The sequence below is a fragment of the Pungitius pungitius genome, unplaced genomic scaffold, assembly GCF_949316345.1.
Source record: "Pungitius pungitius unplaced genomic scaffold, fPunPun2.1 scaffold_38, whole genome shotgun sequence".
Lineage (NCBI taxonomy): Eukaryota > Metazoa > Chordata > Actinopteri > Perciformes > Gasterosteidae > Pungitius > Pungitius pungitius.
The window spans coordinates 269005-293955 of NW_026909784.1; the positions used below are offsets into that span (position 1 = coordinate 269005).

The 24951-nt window shown below is 45.8% G+C and overlaps 25 non-coding genes across 25 annotated transcripts; all 25 read right to left on the reverse strand.

Moving 5' to 3' along the window:
- Nucleotides 1-200: 200 nt before the first annotated feature.
- Nucleotides 201-313, reverse strand: LOC134109702 (U5 spliceosomal RNA). The gene has a single exon (XR_009943104.1). It is a non-coding gene; the product is annotated as a U5 spliceosomal RNA (small nuclear RNA).
- Nucleotides 314-1388: 1075 nt separating this feature from the next.
- On the reverse strand, nt 1389-1552 carry LOC134109507 (U1 spliceosomal RNA). The gene has a single exon (XR_009942916.1). It is a non-coding gene; the product is annotated as a U1 spliceosomal RNA (small nuclear RNA).
- A 259-nt stretch (nt 1553-1811) lies between these two features.
- Nucleotides 1812-2002, reverse strand: LOC134109583 (U2 spliceosomal RNA). The gene has a single exon (XR_009942992.1). It is a non-coding gene; the product is annotated as a U2 spliceosomal RNA (small nuclear RNA).
- A 670-nt stretch (nt 2003-2672) lies between these two features.
- Nucleotides 2673-2785, reverse strand: LOC134109703 (U5 spliceosomal RNA). Its single transcript, XR_009943105.1, has one exon. It is a non-coding gene; the product is annotated as a U5 spliceosomal RNA (small nuclear RNA).
- A 1075-nt stretch (nt 2786-3860) lies between these two features.
- Nucleotides 3861-4024, reverse strand: LOC134109508 (U1 spliceosomal RNA). Its single transcript, XR_009942917.1, has one exon. It is a non-coding gene; the product is annotated as a U1 spliceosomal RNA (small nuclear RNA).
- Nucleotides 4025-4283: 259 nt separating this feature from the next.
- On the reverse strand, nt 4284-4474 carry LOC134109584 (U2 spliceosomal RNA). The gene has a single exon (XR_009942993.1). It is a non-coding gene; the product is annotated as a U2 spliceosomal RNA (small nuclear RNA).
- A 579-nt stretch (nt 4475-5053) lies between these two features.
- On the reverse strand, nt 5054-5169 carry LOC134109722 (U5 spliceosomal RNA). Its single transcript, XR_009943124.1, has one exon. It is a non-coding gene; the product is annotated as a U5 spliceosomal RNA (small nuclear RNA).
- Nucleotides 5170-6244: 1075 nt separating this feature from the next.
- On the reverse strand, nt 6245-6408 carry LOC134109509 (U1 spliceosomal RNA). The gene has a single exon (XR_009942918.1). It is a non-coding gene; the product is annotated as a U1 spliceosomal RNA (small nuclear RNA).
- A 259-nt stretch (nt 6409-6667) lies between these two features.
- On the reverse strand, nt 6668-6858 carry LOC134109585 (U2 spliceosomal RNA). Its single transcript, XR_009942994.1, has one exon. It is a non-coding gene; the product is annotated as a U2 spliceosomal RNA (small nuclear RNA).
- A 670-nt stretch (nt 6859-7528) lies between these two features.
- LOC134109704 (U5 spliceosomal RNA) lies at nt 7529-7641 on the reverse strand. Its single transcript, XR_009943106.1, has one exon. It is a non-coding gene; the product is annotated as a U5 spliceosomal RNA (small nuclear RNA).
- A 1075-nt stretch (nt 7642-8716) lies between these two features.
- Nucleotides 8717-8880, reverse strand: LOC134109510 (U1 spliceosomal RNA). The gene has a single exon (XR_009942919.1). It is a non-coding gene; the product is annotated as a U1 spliceosomal RNA (small nuclear RNA).
- Nucleotides 8881-9139: 259 nt separating this feature from the next.
- On the reverse strand, nt 9140-9330 carry LOC134109587 (U2 spliceosomal RNA). The gene has a single exon (XR_009942996.1). It is a non-coding gene; the product is annotated as a U2 spliceosomal RNA (small nuclear RNA).
- A 667-nt stretch (nt 9331-9997) lies between these two features.
- Nucleotides 9998-10113, reverse strand: LOC119207346 (U5 spliceosomal RNA). Its single transcript, XR_005118491.2, has one exon. It is a non-coding gene; the product is annotated as a U5 spliceosomal RNA (small nuclear RNA).
- Nucleotides 10114-11176: 1063 nt separating this feature from the next.
- Nucleotides 11177-11340, reverse strand: LOC134109511 (U1 spliceosomal RNA). The gene has a single exon (XR_009942920.1). It is a non-coding gene; the product is annotated as a U1 spliceosomal RNA (small nuclear RNA).
- A 259-nt stretch (nt 11341-11599) lies between these two features.
- On the reverse strand, nt 11600-11790 carry LOC119207351 (U2 spliceosomal RNA). The gene has a single exon (XR_005118496.2). It is a non-coding gene; the product is annotated as a U2 spliceosomal RNA (small nuclear RNA).
- A 5566-nt stretch (nt 11791-17356) lies between these two features.
- On the reverse strand, nt 17357-17469 carry LOC134109647 (U5 spliceosomal RNA). Its single transcript, XR_009943049.1, has one exon. It is a non-coding gene; the product is annotated as a U5 spliceosomal RNA (small nuclear RNA).
- Nucleotides 17470-18544: 1075 nt separating this feature from the next.
- LOC134109512 (U1 spliceosomal RNA) lies at nt 18545-18708 on the reverse strand. The gene has a single exon (XR_009942921.1). It is a non-coding gene; the product is annotated as a U1 spliceosomal RNA (small nuclear RNA).
- Nucleotides 18709-18967: 259 nt separating this feature from the next.
- Nucleotides 18968-19158, reverse strand: LOC134109588 (U2 spliceosomal RNA). The gene has a single exon (XR_009942997.1). It is a non-coding gene; the product is annotated as a U2 spliceosomal RNA (small nuclear RNA).
- Nucleotides 19159-19687: 529 nt separating this feature from the next.
- LOC134109692 (U5 spliceosomal RNA) lies at nt 19688-19800 on the reverse strand. The gene has a single exon (XR_009943094.1). It is a non-coding gene; the product is annotated as a U5 spliceosomal RNA (small nuclear RNA).
- A 1077-nt stretch (nt 19801-20877) lies between these two features.
- On the reverse strand, nt 20878-21041 carry LOC134109513 (U1 spliceosomal RNA). Its single transcript, XR_009942922.1, has one exon. It is a non-coding gene; the product is annotated as a U1 spliceosomal RNA (small nuclear RNA).
- Nucleotides 21042-21300: 259 nt separating this feature from the next.
- Nucleotides 21301-21491, reverse strand: LOC134109589 (U2 spliceosomal RNA). Its single transcript, XR_009942998.1, has one exon. It is a non-coding gene; the product is annotated as a U2 spliceosomal RNA (small nuclear RNA).
- Nucleotides 21492-22020: 529 nt separating this feature from the next.
- LOC134109648 (U5 spliceosomal RNA) lies at nt 22021-22133 on the reverse strand. Its single transcript, XR_009943050.1, has one exon. It is a non-coding gene; the product is annotated as a U5 spliceosomal RNA (small nuclear RNA).
- Nucleotides 22134-23210: 1077 nt separating this feature from the next.
- LOC134109514 (U1 spliceosomal RNA) lies at nt 23211-23374 on the reverse strand. The gene has a single exon (XR_009942923.1). It is a non-coding gene; the product is annotated as a U1 spliceosomal RNA (small nuclear RNA).
- A 259-nt stretch (nt 23375-23633) lies between these two features.
- Nucleotides 23634-23824, reverse strand: LOC119206941 (U2 spliceosomal RNA). The gene has a single exon (XR_005118231.2). It is a non-coding gene; the product is annotated as a U2 spliceosomal RNA (small nuclear RNA).
- Nucleotides 23825-24353: 529 nt separating this feature from the next.
- On the reverse strand, nt 24354-24466 carry LOC134109693 (U5 spliceosomal RNA). The gene has a single exon (XR_009943095.1). It is a non-coding gene; the product is annotated as a U5 spliceosomal RNA (small nuclear RNA).
- Between the last annotated feature and the right edge of the window lie 485 nt (nt 24467-24951).

Genomic DNA, 24951 nt, shown 5'->3' on the forward strand with positions numbered 1-24951 from the left:
CCCAAACAGCCCTCAAAAATCATTCGTTTTATTTGCAATCAAAAGTGTAAGCTCCTGCCTAAATCTTGATTTCACTCTAAATTCAGACAGTAATTTGAGACTTGATCCAAAGCTCAACCAGAGACTCCAGGAATAAGTTTACTCAAATGACAGGCTCTTCCATCCTACTAATTTATTTTTCTTACAAGTACATGAGGCTTAGCCAAATAGCAGAGCCTTGCAAAAAATAAGGTCAACTCATTGTTGTTCCTCTCCACGGAAGTCTTTAGTAAAAGGCGAAAGACTTATGCGTATTGAAGAGAAAGCAAAGTCAGTAGCACAATCAGGTGAAAGGCAGCCCTATATCCCTGTGGAACAAGTAATCCCTCTTGGGGTAGGGAGTGGTTGAGCTGCAGGTGTCCAAAGCCTAACCCATTTCCCAGCCCCCTTTCCTCAAAAAATCTATGATTTCTTTTCAATCAAAAATTGTAAGGCCCTCCTGAAATGTTGTTGGTTTACTGTGAATTCAGACAATCATTCAGTGATTTAACACTCCAGTGGTGAGTAAACAGGTCCATTGTTGGCAAAGAAGCTCAATCTTGGGGACCAACAGTAGTTCAAAGAGATGTGTGCCAGTGAAAAGCACTGGTTTTTCTTTGACACTAATATCAGTGGAGAGTGCGGACGCAGTCCCCAACTACCACAAAAACACTGCCCTGCACTCTGAAAACTTCACACACAGGCTCAGGGCCACCACGGGAAGAGCATGCACGCAAGTACACACGTGCACGCACACACACACACACACTCGGACTGAATGGGAGTCAATGGGAGCTTCCCCAGGGGAACCTCCTATTGGGCCCAAAATCTACAGTTGCCCCCCTGAGGGCCCCGGGAGGAGCTGGTCCAAATTTCAGCAGCTCAGCACCAACCAAGACAGAGTTGCAGGCAAAATCCAAACTCATTTCCCGGGTTGTAGTGGTCGGTTTCACAAATTCTTGGAGACCTGTCTTGGACTGACAGCCGCACTCTGCAAACTTCACACACAAGCTCAGGGCCACCATGGGTAGAGCATGCACACGAGCACACACGTGCAAGCTCCTGATGAACTCTTGTTGAATTCACTTTGAATTCAGACAGTGATTTCACTTTCAGGCACCTCTTTCCGACAATGGAATCACCCAAAAACAAACCTCAAAAGTCATTGATTTTTTTTCAATCAAAAATTGTAAGGCCCTCCTGAAATGTTGTTGGTTTACTGTTAATTCAGACAATCACTCAGTGGTTTAACACTCCAGTGGTGAGTATACTGGTCCATTGTTGGCAAAGAGGCTCAATCTTGGGGACCAACAGTAGTTGAAAGAGATGTGTCCAAGTGGAAAGCACTGGTTTTTCTTTGACACTAATATCAGGGGAGAGCGCGGACGCAGTCCCCCACTACCACAAATTATGCAGTCGAGATTCCCACATTTGAGGAATTCGCAGTGGTCAACACAGCCGGAGTGCAATGGCTGAGCCTCGCCCTGGGTGAACCACCTTTGTGATCATGGTATCTCCCCTGCCAGGTAAGTATAAGTTGGTAGTGACAGAGACAGGAGTGGTATTCCCAAACAGAGCACTTGGGGTGACGGTTCCCAGATGGCACCGTCCTCACAGATCAGTGAATTTAAAATCAGTGATCAGTGTGAAATGCAAAATAAAGGCACAATTGATGAGTAAACATATCAGTTGCTTGCCAAAAGTCTCAGCCAGTTGAGACTTGTACACAGAGGCAAACCAACTACCTAGACTACACCAATGAATTGGGTCACCAGTTATTTTTTTCACAAGATAAAGGTTGCACCGTTCCCGGAAGTGCTGCAATACCGGGTCAATGCTTGGAGTGAGCAGAGCAAGCCCCTTTTTCATCTCCCAGAGCTAAAAATCGGCTTAATATGTAGTCCTCATATAGAGGACATATCAGATATTAAACTGATAAGAACAGATACTACACTTGATCTTAGCCAAAAGGCCGAGAAGCGATGACACATGAATGTTTGCCTCCAGACCCAACGGACTAGCGCATCTCTCAAATGTCGGGGTGCGGCTCATACAAATGGGCGTGGCAGTCGCCTGTTACTTAACATCCCACTCCCCACGCAGCCTGTATTCTTAAAAATCTTTGATTTCCTTCCAATCAAAAGTGTAAGCTCTTGATGAACTCTTGTTGATTCCTTCCAATCAAAAGTGTAAGCTCTTGATGAACTCTTGTTGATTCCTTCCAATCAAAAGTGTAAGCTCTTGATGAACTCTTGTTGATTCCTTCCAATCAAAAGTGTAAGCTCTTGATGAACTCTTGTTGATTCCTTCCAATCAAAAGTGTAAGCTCTTGATGAACTCTTGTTGATTCCTTCCAATCAAAAGTGTAAGCTCTTGATGAACTCTTGTTGAATTCACTTATAATTCAGAGAGTGATTTCACTTTTAGGCACCTCTGTCTAAAAATGGAACTAACCCCAAACAGCCCTCAAAAATCATTCGTTTTATTTGCAATCAAAAGTGTAAGCTCCTGCCTAAATCTTGATTTCACTCTAAATTCAGACAGTAATTTGAGACTTGATCCAAAGCTCAACCAGAGACTCCAGGAATAAGTTTACTCAAATGACAGGCTCTTCCATCCTACTAATTTATTTTTCTTACAAGTACATGAGGCTTAGCCAAATAGCAGAGCCTTGCAAAAAATAAGGTCAACTCATTGTTGTTCCTCTCCACGGAAGTCTTTAGTAAAAGGCGAAAGACTTATGCGTATTGAAGAGAAAGCAAAGTCAGTAGCACAATCAGGTGAAAGGCAGCCCTATATCCCTGTGGAACAAGTAATCCCTCTTGGGGTAGGGAGTGGTTGAGCTGCGGGTGTCCAAAGCCTAACCCATTTCCCAGCCCCCTTTCCTCAAAAAATCTATGATTTCTTTTCAATCAAAAATTGTAAGGCCCTCCTGAAATGTTGTTGGTTTACTGTGAATTCAGACAATCATTCAGTGATTTAACACTCCAGTGGTGAGTAAACAGGTCCATTGTTGGCAAAGAAGCTCAATCTTGGGGACCAACAGTAGTTCAAAGAGATGTGTGCCAGTGAAAAGCACTGGTTTTTCTTTGACACTAATATCAGTGGAGAGTGCGGACGCAGTCCCCAACTACCACAAAAACACTGCCCTGCACTCTGAAAACTTCACACACAGGCTCAGGGCCACCACGGGAAGAGCATGCACGCAAGTACACACGTGCACGCACACACACACACACACTCGGACTGAATGGGAGTCAATGGGAGCTTCCCCAGGGGAACCTCCTATTGGGCCCAAAATCTACAGTTGCCCCCCTGAGGGCCCCGGGAGGAGCTGGTCCAAATTTCAGCAGCTCAGCACCAACCAAGACAGAGTTGCAGGCAAAATCCAAACTCATTTCCCGGGTTGTAGTGGTCGGTTTCACAAATTCTTGGAGACCTGTCTTGGACTGACAGCCGCACTCTGCAAACTTCACACACAAGCTCAGGGCCACCATGGGTAGAGCATGCACACGAGCACACACGTGCAAGCTCCTGATGAACTCTTGTTGAATTCACTTTGAATTCAGACAGTGATTTCACTTTCAGGCACCTCTTTCCGACAATGGAATCACCCAAAAACAAACCTCAAAAGTCATTGATTTTTTTTCAATCAAAAATTGTAAGGCCCTCCTGAAATGTTGTTGGTTTACTGTTAATTCAGACAATCACTCAGTGGTTTAACACTCCAGTGGTGAGTATACTGGTCCATTGTTGGCAAAGAGGCTCAATCTTGGGGACCAACAGTAGTTGAAAGAGATGTGTCCAAGTGGAAAGCACTGGTTTTTCTTTGACACTAATATCAGGGGAGAGCGCGGACGCAGTCCCCCACTACCACAAATTATGCAGTCGAGATTCCCACATTTGAGGAATTCGCAGTGGTCAACACAGCCGGAGTGCAATGGCTGAGCCTCGCCCTGGGTGAACCACCTTTGTGATCATGGTATCTCCCCTGCCAGGTAAGTATAAGTTGGTAGTGACAGAGACAGGAGTGGTATTCCCAAACAGAGCACTTGGGGTGACGGTTCCCAGATGGCACCGTCCTCACAGATCAGTGAATTTAAAATCAGTGATCAGTGTGAAATGCAAAATAAAGGCACAATTGATGAGTAAACATATCAGTTGCTTGCCAAAAGTCTCAGCCAGTTGAGACTTGTACACAGAGGCAAACCAACTACCTAGACTACACCAATGAATTGGGTCACCAGTTATTTTTTTCACAAGATAAAGGTTGCACCGTTCCCGGAAGTGCTGCAATACCGGGTCAATGCTTGGAGTGAGCAGAGCAAGCCCCTTTTTCATCTCCCAGAGCTAAAAATCGGCTTAATATGTAGTCCTCATATAGAGGACATATCAGATATTAAACTGATAAGAACAGATACTACACTTGATCTTAGCCAAAAGGCCGAGAAGCGATGACACATGAATGTTTGCCTCCAGACCCAACGGACTAGCGCATCTCTCAAATGTCGGGGTGCGGCTCATACAAATGGGCGTGGCAGTCGCCTGTTACTTAACATCCCACTCCCCACGCAGCCTGTATTCTTAAAAATCTTTGATTTCCTTCCAATCAAAAGTGTAAGCTCTTGATGAACTCTTGTTGATTCCTTCCAATCAAAAGTGTAAGCTCTTGATGAACTCTTGTTGATTCCTTCCAATCAAAAGTGTAAGCTCTTGATGAACTCTTGTTGATTCCTTCCAATCAAAAGTGTAAGCTCTTGATGAACTCTTGTTGAATTCACTTATAATTCAGAGAGTGATTTCACTTTTAGGCACCTCTGTCTAAAAATGGAACTAACCCCAAACAGCCCTCAAAAATCATTCGTTTTTTTTGCAATCAAAAGTGTAAGCTCCTGCCTAAATCTTGATTTCACTCTAAATTCAGACAGTAATTTGAGACTTGATCCAAAGCTCAACCAGAGACTCCAGGAATAAGTTTACTCAAATGACAGGCTCTTCCATCCTACTAATTTATTTTTCTTACAAGTACATGAGGCTTAGCCAAATAGCAGAGCCTGGCAAAAAATAAGGTCAACTCATTGTTGTTCCTCTCCACGGAAGTCTTTAGTAAAAGGCGAAAGACTTATGCGTATTGAAGAGAAACTAAAGTCAGTAGCACAATCAGGTGAAAGGCAGCCCTATATCCCTGTGGAACAAGTAATCCCTCTTGCGGTAGGGAGTGGTTGAGCTGCGGGTGTCCAAAGCCTAACCCATTTCCCAGCCCCCTTTCCTCAAAAAATCTATGATTTCTTTTCAATCAAAAATTGTAAGGCCCTCCTGAAATGTTGTTGGTTTACTGTGAATTCAGACAATCATTCAGTGATTTAACACTCCAGTGGTGAGTAAACAGGTCCATTGTTGGCAAAGAAGCTCAATCTTGGGGACCAACAGTAGTTCAAAGAGATGTGTGCCAGTGAAAAGCACTGGTTTTTCTTTGACACTAATATCAGTGGAGAGTGCGGACGCAGTCCCCAACTACCACAAAAACACTGCCCTGCACTCTGAAAACTTCACACACAGGCTCAGGGCCACCACGGGAAGAGCATGCACGCAAGTACACACGTGCACGCACACACACACACACACTCGGACTGAATGGGAGTCAATGGGAGCTTCCCCAGGGGAACCTCCTTTTGGGCCCAAAATCTACAGTGGCCCCCCTGAGGGCCCCGGGAGGAGCTGGTCCAAATTTCAGCAGCTCAGCACCAACCAAGACAGAGTTGCAGGCAAAATCCAAACTCATTTCCCGGTTTGTAGTGGTCGGTTTCACAAATTCTTGGAGACCTGTCTTGGACTGACAGCCGCACTCTGCAAACTTCACACACAAGCTCAGGGCCACCATGGGTAGAGCATGCACACGAGCACACACGTGCAAGCTCCTGATGAACTCTTGTTGAATTCACTTTGAATTCAGACAGTGATTTCACTTTCAGGCACCTCTTTCCGACAATGGAATCACCCAAAAACAAACCTCAAAAGTCATTGATTTTTTTTCAATCAAAAATTGTAAGGCCCTCCTGAAATGTTGTTGGTTTACTGTTAATTCAGACAATCACTCAGTGGTTTAACACTCCAGTGGTGAGTATACTGGTCCATTGTTGGCAAAGAGGCTCAATCTTGGGGACCAACAGTAGTTGAAAGAGATGTGTCCAAGTGGAAAGCACTGGTTTTTCTTTGACACTAATATCAGGGGAGAGCGCGGACGCAGTCCCCCACTACCACAAATTATGCAGTCGAGATTCCCACATTTGAGGAATTCGCAGTGGTCAACACAGCCGGAGTGCAATGGCTGAGCCTCGCCCTGGGTGAACCACCTTTGTGATCATGGTATCTCCCCTGCCAGGTAAGTATAAGTTGGTAGTGACAGAGACAGGAGTGGTATTCCCAAACAGAGCACTTGGGGTGACGGTTCCCAGATGGCACCGTCCTCACAGATCAGTGAATTTAAAATCAGTGATCAGTGTGAAATGCAAAATAAAGGCACAATTGATGAGTAAACATATCAGTTGCTTGCCAAAAGTCTCAGCCAGTTGAGACTTGTACACAGAGGCAAACCAACTACCTAGACTACACCAATGAATTGGGTCACCAGTTATTTTTTTCACAAGATAAAGGTTGCACCGTTCCCGGAAGTGCTGCAATACCGGGTCAATGCTTGGAGTGAGCAGAGCAAGCCCCTTTTTCATCTCCCAGAGCTAAAAATCGGCTTAATATGTAGTCCTCATATAGAGGACATATCAGATATTAAACTGATAAGAACAGATACTACACTTGATCTTAGCCAAAAGGCCGAGAAGCGATGACACATGAATGTTTGCCTCCAGACCCAACGGACTAGCGCATCTCTCAAATGTCGGGGTGCGGCTCATACAAATGGGCGTGGCAGTCGCCTGTTACTTAACATCCCACTCCCCACGCAGCCTGTATTCTTAAAAATCTTTGATTTCCTTCCAATCAAAAGTGTAAGCTCTTGATGAACTCTTGTTGATTCCTTCCAATCAAAAGTGTAAGCTCTTGATGAACTCTTGTTGATTCCTTCCAATCAAAAGTGTAAGCTCTTGATGAACTCTTGTTGATTCCTTCCAATCAAAAGTGTAAGCTCTTGATGAACTCTTGTTGATTCCTTCCAATCAAAAGTGTAAGCTCTTGATGAACTCTTGTTGATTCCTTCCAATCAAAAGTGTAAGCTCTTGATGAACTCTTGTTGAATTCACTTATAATTCAGAGAGTGATTTCACTTTTAGGCACCTCTGTCTAAAAATGGAACTAACCCCAAACAGCCCTCAAAAATCATTCGTTTTATTTGCAATCAAAAGTGTAAGCTCCTGCCTAAATCTTGATTTCACTCTAAATTCAGACAGTAATTTGAGACTTGATCCAAAGCTCAACCAGAGACTCCAGGAATAAGTTTACTCAAATGACAGGCTCTTCCATCCTACTAATTTATTTTTCTTACAAGTACATGAGGCTTAGCCAAATAGCAGAGCCTTGCAAAAAATAAGGTCAACTCATTGTTGTTCCTCTCCACGGAAGTCTTTAGTAAAAGGCGAAAGACTTATGCGTATTGAAGAGAAAGCAAAGTCAGTAGCACAATCAGGTGAAAGGCAGCCCTATATCCCTGTGGAACAAGTAATCCCTCTTGGGGTAGGGAGTGGTTGAGCTGCAGGTGTCCAAAGCCTAACCCATTTCCCAGCCCCCTTTCCTCAAAAAATCTATGATTTCTTTTCAATCAAAAATTGTAAGGCCCTCCTGAAATGTTGTTGGTTTACTGTGAATTCAGACAATCATTCAGTGATTTAACACTCCAGTGGTGAGTAAACAGGTCCATTGTTGGCAAAGAAGCTCAATCTTGGGGACCAACAGTAGTTCAAAGAGATGTGTGCCAGTGAAAAGCACTGGTTTTTCTTTGACACTAATATCAGTGGAGAGTGCGGACGCAGTCCCCAACTACCACAAAAACACTGCCCTGCACTCTGAAAACTTCACACACAGGCTCAGGGCCACCACGGGAAGAGCATGCACGCAAGTACACACGTGCACGCACAAACACACACACACTCGGACTGAATGGGAGTCAATGGGAGCTTCCCCAGGGGAACCTCCTATTGGGCCCAAAATCTACAGTGGCCCCCCTGAGGGCCCCGGGAGGAGCTGGTCCAAATTTCAGCAGCTCAGCACCAACCAAGACAGAGTTGCAGGCAAAATCCAAACTCATTTCCCGGTTTGTAGTGGTCGGTTTCACAAATTCTTGGAGACCTGTCTTGGACTGACAGCCGCACTCTGCAAACTTCACACACAAGCTCAGGGCCACCATGGGTAGAGCATGCACACGAGCACACACGTGCAAGCTCCTGATGAACTCTTGTTGAATTCACTTTGAATTCAGACAGTGATTTCACTTTCAGGCACCTCTTTCCGACAATGGAATCACCCAAAAACAAACCTCAAAAGTCATTGATTTTTTTTCAATCAAAAATTGTAAGGCCCTCCTGAAATGTTGTTGGTTTACTGTTAATTCAGACAATCACTCAGTGGTTTAACACTCCAGTGGTGAGTATACTGGTCCATTGTTGGCAAAGAGGCTCAATCTTGGGGACCAACAGTAGTTGAAAGAGATGTGTCCAAGTGGAAAGCACTGGTTTTTCTTTGACACTAATATCAGGGGAGAGCGCGGACGCAGTCCCCCACTACCACAAATTATGCAGTCGAGATTCCCACATTTGAGGAATTCGCAGTGGTCAACACAGCCGGAGTGCAATGGCTGAGCCTCGCCCTGGGTGAACCACCTTTGTGATCATGGTATCTCCCCTGCCAGGTAAGTATAAGTTGGTAGTGACAGAGACAGGAGTGGTATTCCCAAACAGAGCACTTGGGGTGACGGTTCCCAGATGGCACCGTCCTCACAGATCAGTGAATTTAAAATCAGTGATCAGTGTGAAATGCAAAATAAAGGCACAATTGATGAGTAAACATATCAGTTGCTTGCCAAAAGTCTCAGCCAGTTGAGACTTGTACACAGAGGCAAACCAACTACCTAGACTACACCAATGAATTGGGTCACCAGTTATTTTTTTCACAAGATAAAGGTTGCACCGTTCCCGGAAGTGCTGCAATACCGGGTCAATGCTTGGAGTGAGCAGAGCAAGCCCCTTTTTCATCTCCCAGAGCTAAAAATCGGCTTAATATGTAGTCCTCATATAGAGGACATATCAGATATTAAACTGATAAGAACAGATACTACACTTGATCTTAGCCAAAAGGCCGAGAAGCGATGACACATGAATGTTTGCCTCCAGACCCAACGGACTAGCGCATCTCTCAAATGTCGGGGTGCGGCTCATACAAATGGGCGTGGCAGTCGCCTGTTACTTAACATCCCACTCCCCACGCAGCCTGTATTCTTAAAAATCTTTGATTTCCTTCCAATCAAAAGTGTAAGCTCTTGATGAACTCTTGTTGATTCCTTCCAATCAAAAGTGTAAGCTCTTGATGAACTCTTGTTGATTCCTTCCAATCAAAAGTGTAAGCTCTTGATGAACTCTTGTTGATTCCTTCCAATCAAAAGTGTAAGCTCTTGATGAACTCTTGTTGATTCCTTCCAATCAAAAGTGTAAGCTCTTGATGAACTCTTGTTGATTCCTTCCAATCAAAAGTGTAAGCTCTTGATGAACTCTTGTTGAATTCACTTATAATTCAGAGAGTGATTTCACTTTTAGGCACCTCTGTCTAAAAATGGAACTAACCCCAAACAGCCCTCAAAAATCATTCGTTTTTTTTGCAATCAAAAGTGTAAGCTCCTGCCTAAATCTTGATTTCACTCTAAATTCAGACAGTAATTTGAGACTTGATCCAAAGCTCAACCAGAGACTCCAGGAATAAGTTTACTCAAATGACAGGCTCTTCCATCCTACTAATTTATTTTTCTTACAAGTACATGAGGCTTAGCCAAATAGCAGAGCCTGGCAAAAAATAAGGTCAACTCATTGTTGTTCCTCTCCACGGAAGTCTTTAGTAAAAGGCGAAAGACTTATGCGTATTGAAGAGAAACTAAAGTCAGTAGCACAATCAGGTGAAAGGCAGCCCTATATCCCTGTGGAACAAGTAATCCCTCTTGCGGTAGGGAGTGGTTGAGCTGCGGGTGTCCAAAGCCTAACCCATTTCCCAGCCCCCTTTCCTCAAAAAATCTATGATTTCTTTTCAATCAAAAATTGTAAGGCCCTCCTGAAATGTTGTTGGTTTACTGTGAATTCAGACAATCATTCAGTGATTTAACACTCCAGTGGTGAGTAAACAGGTCCATTGTTGGCAAAGAAGCTCAATCTTGGGGACCAACAGTAGTTCAAAGAGATGTGTGCAAGTTAAAAGCACTGGTTTTTCTTTGACACTAATATCAGTGGAGAGTGCGGACGCAGTCCCCAACTACCACAAAAACACTCTGAAAACTTCACACACAGGCTCAGGGCCACCACGGGAAGAGCATGCACGCAAGTACACACGTGCACGCACACACACACACACTCGGACTGAATGGGAGTCAATGGGAGCTTCCCCAGGGGAACCTCCTATTGGGCCCAAAATCTACAGTGGCCCCCCTGAGGGCCCCGGGAGGAGCTGGTCCAAATTTCAGCAGCTCAGCACCAACCAAGACAGAGTTGCAGGCAAAATCCAAACTCATTTCCCGGTTTGTAGTGGTCGGTTTCACAAATTCTTGGAGACCTGTCTTGGACTGACAGCCGCACTCTGCAAACTTCACACACAAGCTCAGGGCCACCATGGGTAGAGCATGCACACGAGCACACACGTGCAAGCTCCTGATGAACTCTTGTTGAATTCACTTTGAATTCAGACAGTGATTTCACTTTCAGGCACCTCTTTCCGACAATGGAATCACCCAAAAACAAACCTCAAAAGTCATTGATTTTTTTTCAATCAAAAATTGTAAGGCCCTCCTGAAATGTTGTTGGTTTACTGTTAATTCAGACAATCACTCAGTGGTTTAACACTCCAGTGGTGAGTATACTGGTCCATTGTTGGCAAAGAGGCTCAATCTTGGGGACCAACAGTAGTTGAAAGAGATGTGTCCAAGTGGAAAGCACTGGTTTTTCTTTGACACTAATATCAGGGGAGAGCGCGGACGCAGTCCCCCACTACCACAAATTATGCAGTCGAGATTCCCACATTTGAGGAATTCGCAGTGGTCAACACAGCCGGAGTGCAATGGCTGAGCCTCGCCCTGGGTGAACCACCTTTGTGATCATGGTATCTCCCCTGCCAGGTAAGTATAAGTTGGTAGTGACAGAGACAGGAGTGGTATTCCCAAACAGAGCACTTGGGGTGACGGTTCCCAGATGGCACCGTCCTCACAGATCAGTGAATTTAAAATCAGTGATCAGTGTGAAATGCAAAATAAAGGCACAATTGATGAGTAAACATATCAGTTGCTTGCCAAAAGTCTCAGCCAGTTGAGACTTGTACACAGAGGCAAACCAACTACCTAGACTACACCAATGAATTGGGTCACCAGTTATTTTTTTCACAAGATAAAGGTTGCACCGTTCCCGGAAGTGCTGCAATACCGGGTCAATGCTTGGAGTGAGCAGAGCAAGCCCCTTTTTCATCTCCCAGAGCTAAAAATCGGCTTAATATGTAGTCCTCATATAGAGGACATATCAGATATTAAACTGATAAGAACAGATTTTTTTTTTTTTTTTTTTTTTTTATTATGAAAAGGATCTTTACACAATTCAAATGCATACAAACTCATATCTGTAGGTCTGTCTTCTCACAATACATCACCAACAAGAAAACAAAAACAAAAAACTGTTTATAACACATTTTAGGGATGAGCTCAGTCTGCCTAGCCACTAGGAACCACCTTTAACCCAAGGCCACCCTTCCACCTTTCCAAGGCGGCATGCTTCCCCCACCTCCTGATGTCCATCATCATCCTCCCCTTCAGCTCCATCTCGATTCTCCTCACTACCCACTCCACGCTCACTTCCTTGTTATTGTTCACTAGGTCTTGCCTCGCCCGCCACAGGCCCCTCTTAACCAGGCTCACTATTAGCCATGCGAGGACCATTGTTCTTCCTAGGCCCACTCCTTCTTTCACCCTGCTCCAAGTTAGTCTAAACCCTGGGACCAACTGTACAAGCCAAATATTTGCCCTTGCCCACACCACACTTGCAAAGGAACAGTCCCACATGACATGTCTCATGGTCTCGTTGTGTAAACATCCCCCTCTGGGGCATGCAGGGACTTTAGTCAAACCATGTCGATAAAGCAGATCTCGTACAGGCAGACACCCATGGAGGCACAACCAGTTGAGGTCTTTGAGCCCATTGTCAAGCCCCCGCGGTTGGATCCTCCTCCAAATACCTGCTGGCGTCCCAACCATTGCACGTGCAACCACTCCCTTCCTGGCAACCTTGTAAAGTGCCCTGTGGCTTATTAACACGCCTGTTTCTGAGGCCTCAGGATGGGCCCGCAACCACCTGGCTGCATGATTGTAGTGCCATGGCTGCTGCTCCACCCGGGGAGCTAAATTACTCCAAGATATTACACCCCTAGCTTGGTATGAAAAGTATAGCCGTAGGAAGTGTCCTGACGGATGTGCCACTGGAGCAGATAGCTGGCTATACAAAGAAGAAACAAAAATGCAGTCCAGTTTTAGCGGGAGGTGCGGCACGTCCCTTCCCCCTGCTTCAATTCCAGCCATCATGCGAATCCTCGCAACATACTCATATCGTCCCCCCCAGATGAACGAGAAGACAAGGCGCATGAGGGGCCTCCTCATGCTGACAGGCATCGGGTATATGTATGCCAAATACAGGAGAGATGGCAGAACATCTACCTTTAGAACAAGCACCTTCCCTATCAAAGTCAGGCTCCTGCTCCTCCAGAGAGCAAGCTTCTTCTGGACTGCCATAAAGCGCCTGTTCCAGTTGGCCGTGGCACTATGGGCTGTCTCAAAGCTGACCCCTAGTACCTTCAGGGGTCCCTCACAGAGCGGCAACCCTCCTGGTACCTCTGTCCTGTCTTTCCAACGCCCAAAGTACTTCACCGACGATTTGGCATGATTTAATTTTGCGCCAGCCGCCCGACCGAAACTCTGGAAAATCTCCAATGATCGGATTAGGCAAGCATCGTCGTCCAGCAGCAGTGTGGTGTCGTCTGCGTACTGAGACAGTTTGACTCGTAGGCCTCCACTGCCAGGTATCAGGAAACCTTTAACACCCGGGTCAGCCCGAATGGCTGCTGCCAGTGGCTCCATGTAAAGGATGTAGAGCAGTGGTGAGAGTGGACACCCCTGTCTGACTCCTGCGTGCAAACTGAAAAACTCCCCCAAATGACCATTAACTGAAATTGTGCTCCCCACAGCTGTGTACAATACCCGTAACCATCCTACAAACCTATCACTGAAGCCTAATCTGCTTAAAACCCTAAACATAAAACCCCAGTGAACCCTGTCAAAGGCTTTTGCCTGGTCGAGACCCACAACCATAAGTGGTAAGTGCCTGTCTTCCACCCATGCGACAGTGTCCCGAATGAGCTGAAGATTCCATCTCACCGAACGCCCCGCCACTCCGCAGGTCTGATCCACATGGACAACATGAGGAAGTGCTTTGCCCAGCCGATCCGCTAAGACCTTTGCCAGGAGCTTGTAATCAACACAAAGCATGGTCAGTGGCCGCCAGTTCCCTAGGTCGGTGTGGTCCCCCTTCTTAAAAAGAAGGGAGATAACTCCGGTGGCCATAGACCCTCCCATCACACCGGTGCTGAGTATTGTGGAAAGGACCTCCAACACTACCGGCCCTAGTATGTCCCAAAACTTGAGATAAAACTCTGCCGGCAGTCCGTCAATACCAGGCACCTTCCGCCTGTTCATTCTTTGGAGGGCCTCCTCAAGTTCTTCAAGGGTCAGCGGGGTATCCAGAGTCTGTGCTATGTTTAAAGGCACCCGCTGGGTCAACAACTCCAAGAAATTCTCTCCACCATCTACATCTATCTCCTTCTCCAAAAACCTTGTGCGGTAGTAGTCAGTGGCGGCCTGCACCATCTCCCCCTTGTCCGACACAACCCTACCATGCTTGTCCCTAACCCCGGTTACTACCCGTTTTGCCCTGTCGGCCCGTATTGAGCTGAAAAAGGCAGCAGAACACGTTTCAAAACTCTCAATGAATTTTTCACGTGACTCCAACAGGAATGCTCGGGCCTTTTGCTCATAGATATCCCTGAGCTGTGCCTTGAGGGAGTCGCAAGCCTGCTGGTTTAAAGTGCCGCACGAGTTCCCCCTAGCGTATTCAAGTTCGAGAAGTTGCTGGAGCCGAAAACCCTCCCTCTTTGCCCACCTCGCCTTCTTTTTGCTATATTGCACACAAAACAACCTTATTCGCTCCTTGGCAACCTCCCACCACTCAATGGCTCCCGGACACATTGGCCGTAATCCCAACAGACCTCCGAAAAACAGACGAAAATCTTTAATGAATAAATCTTCCTCTAAGATGTTGATGTTAAGGCGCCAGTAACCGGTCCCAAACACTGGTGCACATGAAACCATGTCAAGCAGTACTCCATCATGGTCCGAGAAACACACCGGGAGCAATCTGCCTGCCAATAAGCTCAAAGACCTTGAGAGGAAAATGTAGTCCAAGCGTTTAGCTATGCCCCTTGAGTTCCGCCATGTAGGGCTTAGCACCTGTGGTTTAACCCACCGTAACCCGTCTACTAGGCCGTGCTTGGACATTAAATTGGTGATAAAAATGTCACTAGTATCTCCCCCTATACCTAGCTCAACATTTAAGTCACCCCCTATAATAACCTGCCTAGTAGTGGCAAGATGTGGTTCCATTTGGCCAATCATGTCCTTCCTCTCGGTTGCTGATTGTGGCCCATATACTACAATAACCCTGAATTTGGCTGTTCCCCATGTCACGTCTGTACCCATTATCCTCCCTTGGACAATAACAAAGGATGTCTCTACCAGAATTTCTTTAGTTCCAAATAAAATGCCCACCCCTGTGGAGTGGACCCCCCCTACACTCCAAACTGAGTCCCCTTTGGTCCACTCCTTTGAAAACATTTTGACGTCCCCCATATCCCGTAAATGAACCTCCTGCAAAAGACAGATATCAGCTTGGAGTGTGGCCACAAAATCGAAAACGACCCTCCTTTTCACTTTGTCCCTCATTCCCCTTGTATTTAATGACAGTACCTTAAGAGAACCCATTTCAGGCAAAGTTTGTTCCCCCTACTGGGTGTACGGGGTGTCTTTGTCCATCTGTTCAGCCCAGGAAAGAGGAACCGTGTTTGCCGAGTTTGCCGGGTTTGCCGGTCGACTAGGTCCATCATATACGTCCTCCCCATATGGGGATGACAACATGAGCAAGCCTTGGGGGAGTTCAAAATCCATCCCCAGCCCTTCGGCCATCAAGGCAGCTCCTTCCCCTGTGCACTGTCCCTCCAACTCTTCTGCAGCATTCCCATTTGGGTCCTGTTGTATGTCCTCTCTGGCTCCACTGTCGTCAGTGGCATTCCCCAGCTTCACGGCTTCCTCTCTCCTACTGCCGTCAATCCCCTCCTTTTCATCCACGACATCCGTCTTCTCCCTCTTGGTTTTTTTACTGCATGCCTCCTCTGCACACTCTTCATACTCACACGTCAGTGTTCCAAAAACCTGTGAGACCTTTCGTGCCCCTGGCTTCATCGTGGGGAAGGATGCACCAAGCGTAAGCTCCGGAAACTCCTCCATCTCGCTATGGTCTGCTGCTTGGGCTGCCTCGTCCACTAATGCTGCTCCTTCGTCCTGCAATGCGGCTCCCACTCCTCCCTCTAAGGTATCTGCTCCAGGCCCCATCGGTGCTGGCCCCTCCTTGGTAGGCCGCGATGTCTCGGATTCTGTTTCCTGCACTGTGGTTCTGTTAAGGACTCCCGTTTGTTTTGCAACCTCGGAAAAAGTCCTCCTGCGGCTAGGGCAGCTCCTATAGAGGTGGTCCGCCCCTCCGCATCCGTGGCAAGTTTTCGGTGCCACACATTCCTTGGCCACGTGTCCTGTTTGCCCACAAAACCGGCAGCTTTCCCCCGTGCAGCCTGCTTCTGAGTGGCCAGACCGTCTGCATTTACGACAGAAGGGTGGCTGGCGGTTATAGAACAAATACCCGCGGTCGCCCCCAAGACTAAAAAAGGCAGGGGGGTGTTGGAGGCCATCCGGCCCTGTCGGATCTGGATTCAGCAGAACCTGGAACAGCCGACGTCCGGTCCAAAAACCAAGTGGGTCTTTTATATGGCGGGCTGATGTTGCCACGTCCCCATACTGGCACAGAAAGGAAACTAAAGCTTCATCAGTGACAAAGGGGTTGTACATATGGACTGACACTGTTCTGAAGTTCGGTCTGTCAAGGTTCAGGACTTCGTAGTAGGCAAGAGGGCTCACCTTCGCCTCCTTTCTGCAGATTTCCGATACTCTTCTGTAGATGTCCTCGGTCCTGAAGGTAACGTCAAAAGCTTTTTCCTGCTGGTTCCACTGAATGCACAGAACATCCTGTATCACCAGATTGAGCTGGCCCATGATGACTTGTTTTCCAAAAAAAACTCTCGACAGGACCTGATCTTCTTCTTTGGTAGCTCGAAATCTCAGAGTATACCTCAGCCCGACCTTTGGGATCGGCTGCTCGTTGGGTGATGTGGCCATTCCTCCGTCGTCACGCGCTTCCCTTGCGTTGTCAAAAATGGATTACCATGGTGATCTTAGCCAAAAGGCCGAGAAGCGATGACACATGAATGTTTGCCTCCAGACCCAACGGACTAGCGCATCTCTCAAATGTCGGGGTGCGGCTCATACAAATGGGCGTGGCAGTCGCCTGTTACTTAACATCCCACTCCCCACGCAGCCTGTATTCTTAAAAATCTTTGATTTCCTTCCAATCAAAAGTGTAAGCTCTTGATGAACTCTTGTTGATTCCTTCCAATCAAAAGTGTAAGCTCTTGATGAACTCTTGTTGATTCCTTCCAATCAAAAGTGTAAGCTCTTGATGAACTCTTGTTGAATTCACTTATAATTCAGAGAGTGATTTCACTTTTAGGCACCTCTGTCTAAAAATGGAACTAACCCCAAACAGCCCTCAAAAATCATTCGTTTTTTTTGCAATCAAAAGTGTAAGCTCCTGCCTAAATCTTGATTTCACTTTAAATTCAGACAGTAATTTGAGACTTGATCCAAAGAGACTCCAGGAATAAGTTTACTCGAATGACAGGCTCTTCCATCCCACTAATTTATTTTTCTTACAAGTACATGAGGCTTAGCCAATTAGCAGAGCCTGGCAAAAAATAAGGTCAACTCATTGTTGTTCCTCTCCACGGAAGTCTTTAGTAAAAGGCGAAAGACTTATGCGTATTGAAGAGAAACCAAAGTCAGTAGCACAATCAGGTGAAAGGCAGCCCTATATCCCTGTGGAACAAGTAATCCCTCTTGCGGTAGGGAGTGGTTGAGCTGCGGGTGTCCAAAGCCTAACCCATTTCCCAGCCCCCTTTCCTCAAAAAATCTATGATTTCTTTTCAATCAAAAATTGTAAAGCCCTCCTGAAATGTTGTTGGTTTACTGTGAATTCAGACAATCATTCAGTGATTTAACACTCCAGTGGTGAGTAAACAGGTCCATTGTTGGCAAAGAAGCTCAATCTTGGGGACCAACAGTAGTTCAAAGAGATGTGTGCAAGTTAAAAGCACTGGTTTTTCTTTGACACTAATATCAGTGGAGAGTGCGGACGCAGTCCCCAACTACCACAAAAACACTGCCCTGCACTCTGAAAACTTCACACACAGGCTCAGGGCCACCACGGGAAGAGCATGCACGCAAGTACACACGTGCACGCACACACACACACACACTCGGACTGAATGGGAGTCAATGGGAGCTTCCCCAGGGGAACCTCCTATTGGGCCCAAAATCTACAGTGGCCCCCCTGAGGGCCCCGGGAGGAGCTGGTCCAAATTTCAGCAGCTCAGCACCAACCAAGACAGAGTTGCAGGCAAAATCCAAACTCATTTCCCGGTTTGTAGTGGTCGGTTTCACAAATTCTTGGAGACCTGTCTTGGACTGACAGCCGCACTCTGCAAACTTCACACACAAGCTCAGGGCCACCATGGGTAGAGCATGCACACGAGCACACACGTGCAAGCTCCTGATGAACTCTTGTTGAATTCACTTTGAATTCAGACAGTGATTTCACTTTCAGGCACCTCTGTCCGAAAATGGAATCACCCAAAAACAAACCTCAAAAGTCATTGATTTTTTTTCAATCAAAAATTGTAAGGCCCTCCTGAAATGTTGTTGGTTTACTGTTAATTCAGACAATCACTCAGTGGTTTAACACTCCAGTGGTGAGTATACTGGTCCATTGTTGGCAAAGAGGCTCAATCTTGGGGACCAACAGTAGTTGAAAGATATTTGTCCAAGTGGAAAGCACTGGTTTTTCTTTGACACTAATATCAGGGGAGAGCGCGGACGCAGTCCCCCACTACCACAAATTATGCAGTCGAGATTCCCACATTTGAGGAATTCGCAGTGGTCAACACAGCCGGAGTGCAATGGCTGAGCCTCGCCCTGGGTGAACCACCTTTGTGATCATGGTATCTCCCCTGCCAGGTAAGTATAAGTTGGTAGTGACAGAGACAGGAGTGGTATTCCCAAACAGAGCACTTGGGGTGACGGTTCCCAGATGGCACCGTCCTCACAGATCAGTGAATTTAAAATCAGTGATCAGTGTGAAATGCAAAATAAAGGCACAATTGATGAGTAAACATATCAGTTGCTTGCCAAAAGTCTCAGCCAGTTGAGACTTGTACACAGAGGCAAACCAACTACCTAGACTACACCAATGAATTGGGTCACCAGTTATTTTTTTCACAAGATAAAGGTTGCACCGTTCCCGGAAGTGCTGCAATACCGGGTCAATGCTTGGAGTGAGCAGAGCAAGCCCCTTTTTCATCTCCCAGAGCTAAAAATCGGCTTAATATGTAGTCCTCATATAGAGGACATATCAGATATTAAACTGATAAGAACAGATACTACACTTGATCTTAGCCAAAAGGCCGAGAAGCGATGACACATGAATGTTTGCCTCCAGACCCAACGGACTAGCGCATCTCTCAAATGTCGGGGTGCGGCTCATACAAATGGGCGTGGCAGTCGCCTGTTACTTAACATCCCACTCCCCACGCAGCCTGTATTCTTAAAAATCTTTGATTTCCTTCCAATCAAAAGTGTAAGCTCTTGATGAACTCTTGTTGATTCCTTCCAATCAAAAGTGTAAGCTCTTGATGAACTCTTGTTGATTCCTTCCAATCAAAAGTGTAAGCTCTTGATGAACTCTTGTTGAATTCACTTATAATTCAGAGAGTGATTTCACTTTTAGGCACCTCTGTCTAAAAATGGAACTAACCCCAAACAGCCCTCAAAAATCATTCGTTTTTTTTGCAATCAAAAGTGTAAGCTCCTGCCTAAATCTTGATTTCACTCTAAATTCAGAAAGTAATTTGAGACTTGATCCAAAGAGACTCCAGGAATAAGTTTACTCGAATGACAGGCTCTTCCATCCCACTAATTTATTTTTCTTACAAGTACATGAGGCTTAGCCAATTAGCAGAGCCTGGCAAAAAATAAGGTCAACTCGTTGTTGTTCCTCTCCACGGAAGTCTTTAGTAAAAGGCGAAAGACTTATGCGTATTGAAGAGAAACCAAAGTCAGTAGCACAATCAGGTGAAAGGCAGCCCTATATCCCTGTGGAACAAGTAATCCCTCTTGCGGTAGGGAGTGGTTGAGCTGCGGGTGTCCAAAGCCTAACCCATTTCCCAGCCCCCTTTCCTCAAAAAATCTATGATTTCTTTTCAATCAAAAATTGTAAGGCCCTCCTGAAATGTTGTTGGTTTACTGTGAATTCAGACAATCATTCAGTGATTTAACACTCCAGTGGTGAGTAAACAGGTCCATTGTTGGCAAAGAAGCTCAATCTTGGGGACCAACAGTAGTTCAAAGAGATGTGTGCAAGTTAAAAGCACTGGTTTTTCTTTGACACTAATATCAGTGGAGAGTGCGGACGCAGTCCCCAACTACCACAAAAACACTGCCCTGCACTCTGAAAACTTCACACACAGGCTCAGGGCCACCACGGGAAGAGCATGCACGCAAGTACACACGTGCACGCACACACACACACACACACTCGGACTGAATGGGAGTCAATGGGAGCTTCCCCAGGGGAACCTCCTATTGGGCCCAAAATCTACAGTGGCCCCCCTGAGGGCCCCGGGAGGAGCTGGTCCAAATTTCAGCAGCTCAGCACCAACCAAGACAGAGTTGCAGGCAAAATCCAAACTCATTTCCCGGTTTGTAGTGGTCGGTTTCACAAATTCTTGGAGACCTGTCTTGGACTGACAGCCGCACTCTGCAAACTTCACACACAAGCTCAGGGCCACCATGGGTAGAGCATGCACACGAGCACACACGTGCAAGCTCCTGATGAACTCTTGTTGAATTCACTTTGAATTCAGACAGTGATTTCACTTTCAGGCACCTCTGTCCGAAAATGGAATCACCCAAAAACAAACCTCAAAAGTCATTGATTTTTTTTCAATCAAAAATTGTAAGGCCCTCCTGAAATGTTGTTGGTTTACTGTTAATTCAGACAATCACTCAGTGGTTTAACACTCCAGTGGTGAGTATACTGGTCCATTGTTGGCAAAGAGGCTCAATCTTGGGGACCAACAGTAGTTGAAAGAGATTTGTCCAAGTGGAAAGCACTGGTTTTTCTTTGACACTAATATCAGGGGAGAGCGCGGACGCAGTCCCCCACTACCACAAATTATGCAGTCGAGATTCCCACATTTGAGGAATTCGCAGTGGTCAACACAGCCGGTGTGCAATGGCTGAACCTCGCCCTGGGTGAACCACCTTTGTGATCATGGTATCTCCCCTGCCAGGTAAGTATAAGTTGGTAGTGACAGAGACAGGAGTGGTATTCCCAAACAGAGCACTTGGGGTGACGGTTCCCAGATGGCACCGTCCTCACAGATCAGTGAATTTAAAATCAGTGATCAGTGTGAAATGCAAAATAAAGGCACAATTGATGAGTAAACATATCAGTTGCTTGCCAAAAGTCTCAGCCAGTTGAGACTTGTACACAGAGGCAAACCAACTACCTAGACTACACCAATGAATTGGGTCACCAGTTATTTTTTTCACAAGATAAAGGTTGCACCGTTCCCGGAAGTGCTGCAATACCGGGTCAATGCTTGGAGTGAGCAGAGCAAGCCCCTTTTTCATCTCCCAGAGCTAAAAATCGGCTTAATATGTAGTCCTCATATAGAGGACATATCAGATATTAAACTGATAAGAACAGATACTACACTTGATCTTAGCCAAAAGGCCGAGAAGCGATGACACATGAATGTTTGCCTCCAGACCCAACGGACTAGCGCATCTCTCAAATGTCGGGGTGCGGCTCATACAAATGGGCGTGGCAGTCGCCTGTTACTTAACATCCCACTCCCCACGCAGCCTGTATTCTTAAAAATCTTTGATTTCCTTCCAATCAAAAGTGTAAGCTCTTGATGAACTCTTGTTGATTCCTTCCAATCAAAAGTGTAAGCTCTTGATGAACTCTTGTTGATTCCTTCCAATCAAAAGTGTAAGCTCTTGATGAACTCTTGTTGAATTCACTTATAATTCAGAGAGTGATTTCACTTTTAGGCACCTCTGTCTAAAAATGGAACTAACCCCAAACAGCCCTCAAAAATCATTCGTTTTTTTTGCAATCAAAAGTGTAAGCTCCTGCCTAAATCTTGATTTCACTCTAAATTCAGACAGTAATTTGAGACTTGATCCAAAGAGACTCCAGGAATAAGTTTACTCGAATGACAGGCTCTTCCATCCCATTAATTTATTTTTCTTACAAGTACATGAGGCTTAGCCAATTAGCAGAGCCTGGCAAAAAATAAGGTCAACTCATTGTTGTTCCTCTCCACGGAAGTCTTTAGTAAAAGGCGAAAGACTTATGCGTATTGAAGAGAAACCAAAGTCAGTAGCACAATCAGGTGAAAGGCAGCCCTATATCCCTGTGGAACAAGTAATCCCTCTTGCGGTAGGGAGTGGTTGAGCTGCGGGTGTCCAAAGCCTAACCCATTTCCCAGCCCCCTTTCCTCAAAAAATCTATGATTTCTTTTCAATCAAAAATTGTAAGGCCCTCCTGAAATGTTGTTGGTTTACTGTGAATTCAGACAATCATTCAGTGATTTAACACTCCAGTGGTGAGTAAACAGGTCCATTGTTGGCAAAGAAGCTCAATCTTGGGGACCAACAGTAGTTCAAAGAGATGTGTGCAAGTTAAAAGCACTGGTTTTTCTTTGACACTAATATCAGTGGAGAGTGCGGACGCAGTCCCCAACTACCACAAAAACACTGCCCTGCACTCTGAAAACTTCACACACAGGCTCAGGGCCACCACGGGAAGAGCATGCACGCAAGTACACACGTGCACGCACACACACACACACACACTCGGACTGAATGGGAGTCAATGGGAGCTTCCCCAGGGGAACCTCCTATTGGGCCCAAAATCTACAGTGGCCCCCCTGAGGGCCCCGGGAGGAGCTGGTCCAAATTTCAGCAGCTCAGCACCAACCAAGACAGAGTTGCAGGCAAAATCCAAACTCATTTCCCGGTTTGTAGTGGTCGGTTTCACAAATTCTTGGAGACCTGTCTTGGACTGACAGCCGCACTCTGCAAACTTCACACACAAGCTCAGGGCCACCATGGGTAGAGCATGCACACGAGCACACACGTGCAAGCTCCTGATGAACTCTTGTTGAATTCACTTTGAATTCAGACAGTGATTTCACTTTCAGGCACCTCTGTCCGAAAATGGAATCACCCAAAAACAAACCTCAAAAGTCATTGATTTTTTTTCAATCAAAAATTGTAAGGCCCTCCTGAAATGTTGTTGGTTTACTGTTAATTCAGACAATCACTCAGTGGTTTAACACTCCAGTGGTGAGTATACTGGTCCATTGTTGGCAAAGAGGCTCAATCTTGGGGACCAACAGTAGTTGAAAGAGATTTGTCCAAGTGGAAAGCACTGGTTTTTCTTTGACACTAATATCAGGGGAGAGCGCGGACGCAGTCCCCCACTACCACAAATTATGCAGTCGAGATTCCCACATTTGAGGAATTCGCAGTGGTCAACACAGCCGGTGTGCAATGGCTGAACCTCGCCCTGGGTGAACCACCTTTGTGATCATGGTATCTCCCCTGCCAGGTAAGTATAAGTTGGTAGTGACAGAGACAGGAGTGGTATTCCCAAACAGAGCACTTGGGGTGACGGTTCCCAGATGGCACCGTCCTCACAGATCAGTGAATTTAAAATCAGTGATCAGTGTGAAATGCAAAATAAAGGCACAATTGATGAGTAAACATATCAGTTGCTTGCCAAAAGTCTCAGCCAGTTGAGACTTGTACACAGAGGCAAACCAACTACCTAGACTACACCAATGAATTGGGTCACCAGTTATTTTTTTCACAAGATAAAGGTTGCACCGTTCCCGGAAGTGCTGCAATACCGGGTCAATGCTTGGAGTGAGCAGAGCAAGCCCCTTTTTCATCTCCCAGAGCTAAAAATCGGCTTAATATGTAGTCCTCATATAGAGGACATATCAGATATTAAACTGATAAGAACAGATACTACACTTGATCTTAGCCAAAAGGCCGAGAAGCGATGACACATGAATGTTTGCCTCCAGACCCAACGGACTAGCGCATCTCTCAAATGTCGGGGTGCGGCTCATACAAATGGGCGTGGCAGTCGCCTGTTACTTAACATCCCACTCCCCACGCAGCCTGTATTCTTAAAAATCTTTGATTTCCTTCCAATCAAAAGTGTAAGCTCTTGATGAACTCTTGTTGATTCCTTCCAATCAAAAGTGTAAGCTCTTGATGAACTCTTGTTGATTCCTTCCAATCAAAAGTGTAAGCTCTTGATGAACTCTTGTTGAATTCACTTATAATTCAGAGAGTGATTTCACTTTTAGGCACCTCTGTCTAAAAATGGAACTAACCCCAAACAGCCCTCAAAAATCATTCGTTTTTTTTGCAATCAAAAGTGTAAGCTCCTGCCTAAATCTTGATTTCACTCTAAATTCAGACAGTAATTTGAGACTTGATCCAAAGAGACTCCAGGAATAAGTTTACTCGAATGACAGGCTCTTCCATCCCACTAATTTATTTTTCTTACAAGTACATGAGGCTTAGCCAATTAGCAGAGCCTGGCAAAAAATAAGGTCAACTCGTTGTTGTTCCTCTCCACGGAAGTCTTTAGTAAAAGGCGAAAGACTTATGCGTATTGAAGAGAAACCAAAGTCAGTAGCACAATCAGGTGAAAGGCAGCCCTATATCCCTGTGGAACAAGTAATCCCTCTTGCGGTAGGGAGTGGTTGAGCTGCGGGTGTCCAAAGCCTAACCCATTTCCCAGCCCCCTTTCCTCAAAAAATCTATGATTTCTTTTCAATCAAAAATTGTAAGGCCCTCCTGAAATGTTGTTGGTTTACTGTGAATTCAGACAATCATTCAGTGATTTAACACTCCAGTGGTGAGTAAACAGGTCCATTGTTGGCAAAGAAGCTCAATCTTGGGGACCAACAGTAGTTCAAAGAGATGTGTGCAAGTTAAAAGCACTGGTTTTTCTTTGACACTAATATCAGTGGAGAGTGCGGACGCAGTCCCCAACTACCACAAAAACACTGCCCTGCACTCTGAAAACTTCACACACAGGCTCAGGGCCACCACGGGAAGAGCATGCACGCAAGTACACACGTGCACGCACACACACACACACACACTCGGACTGA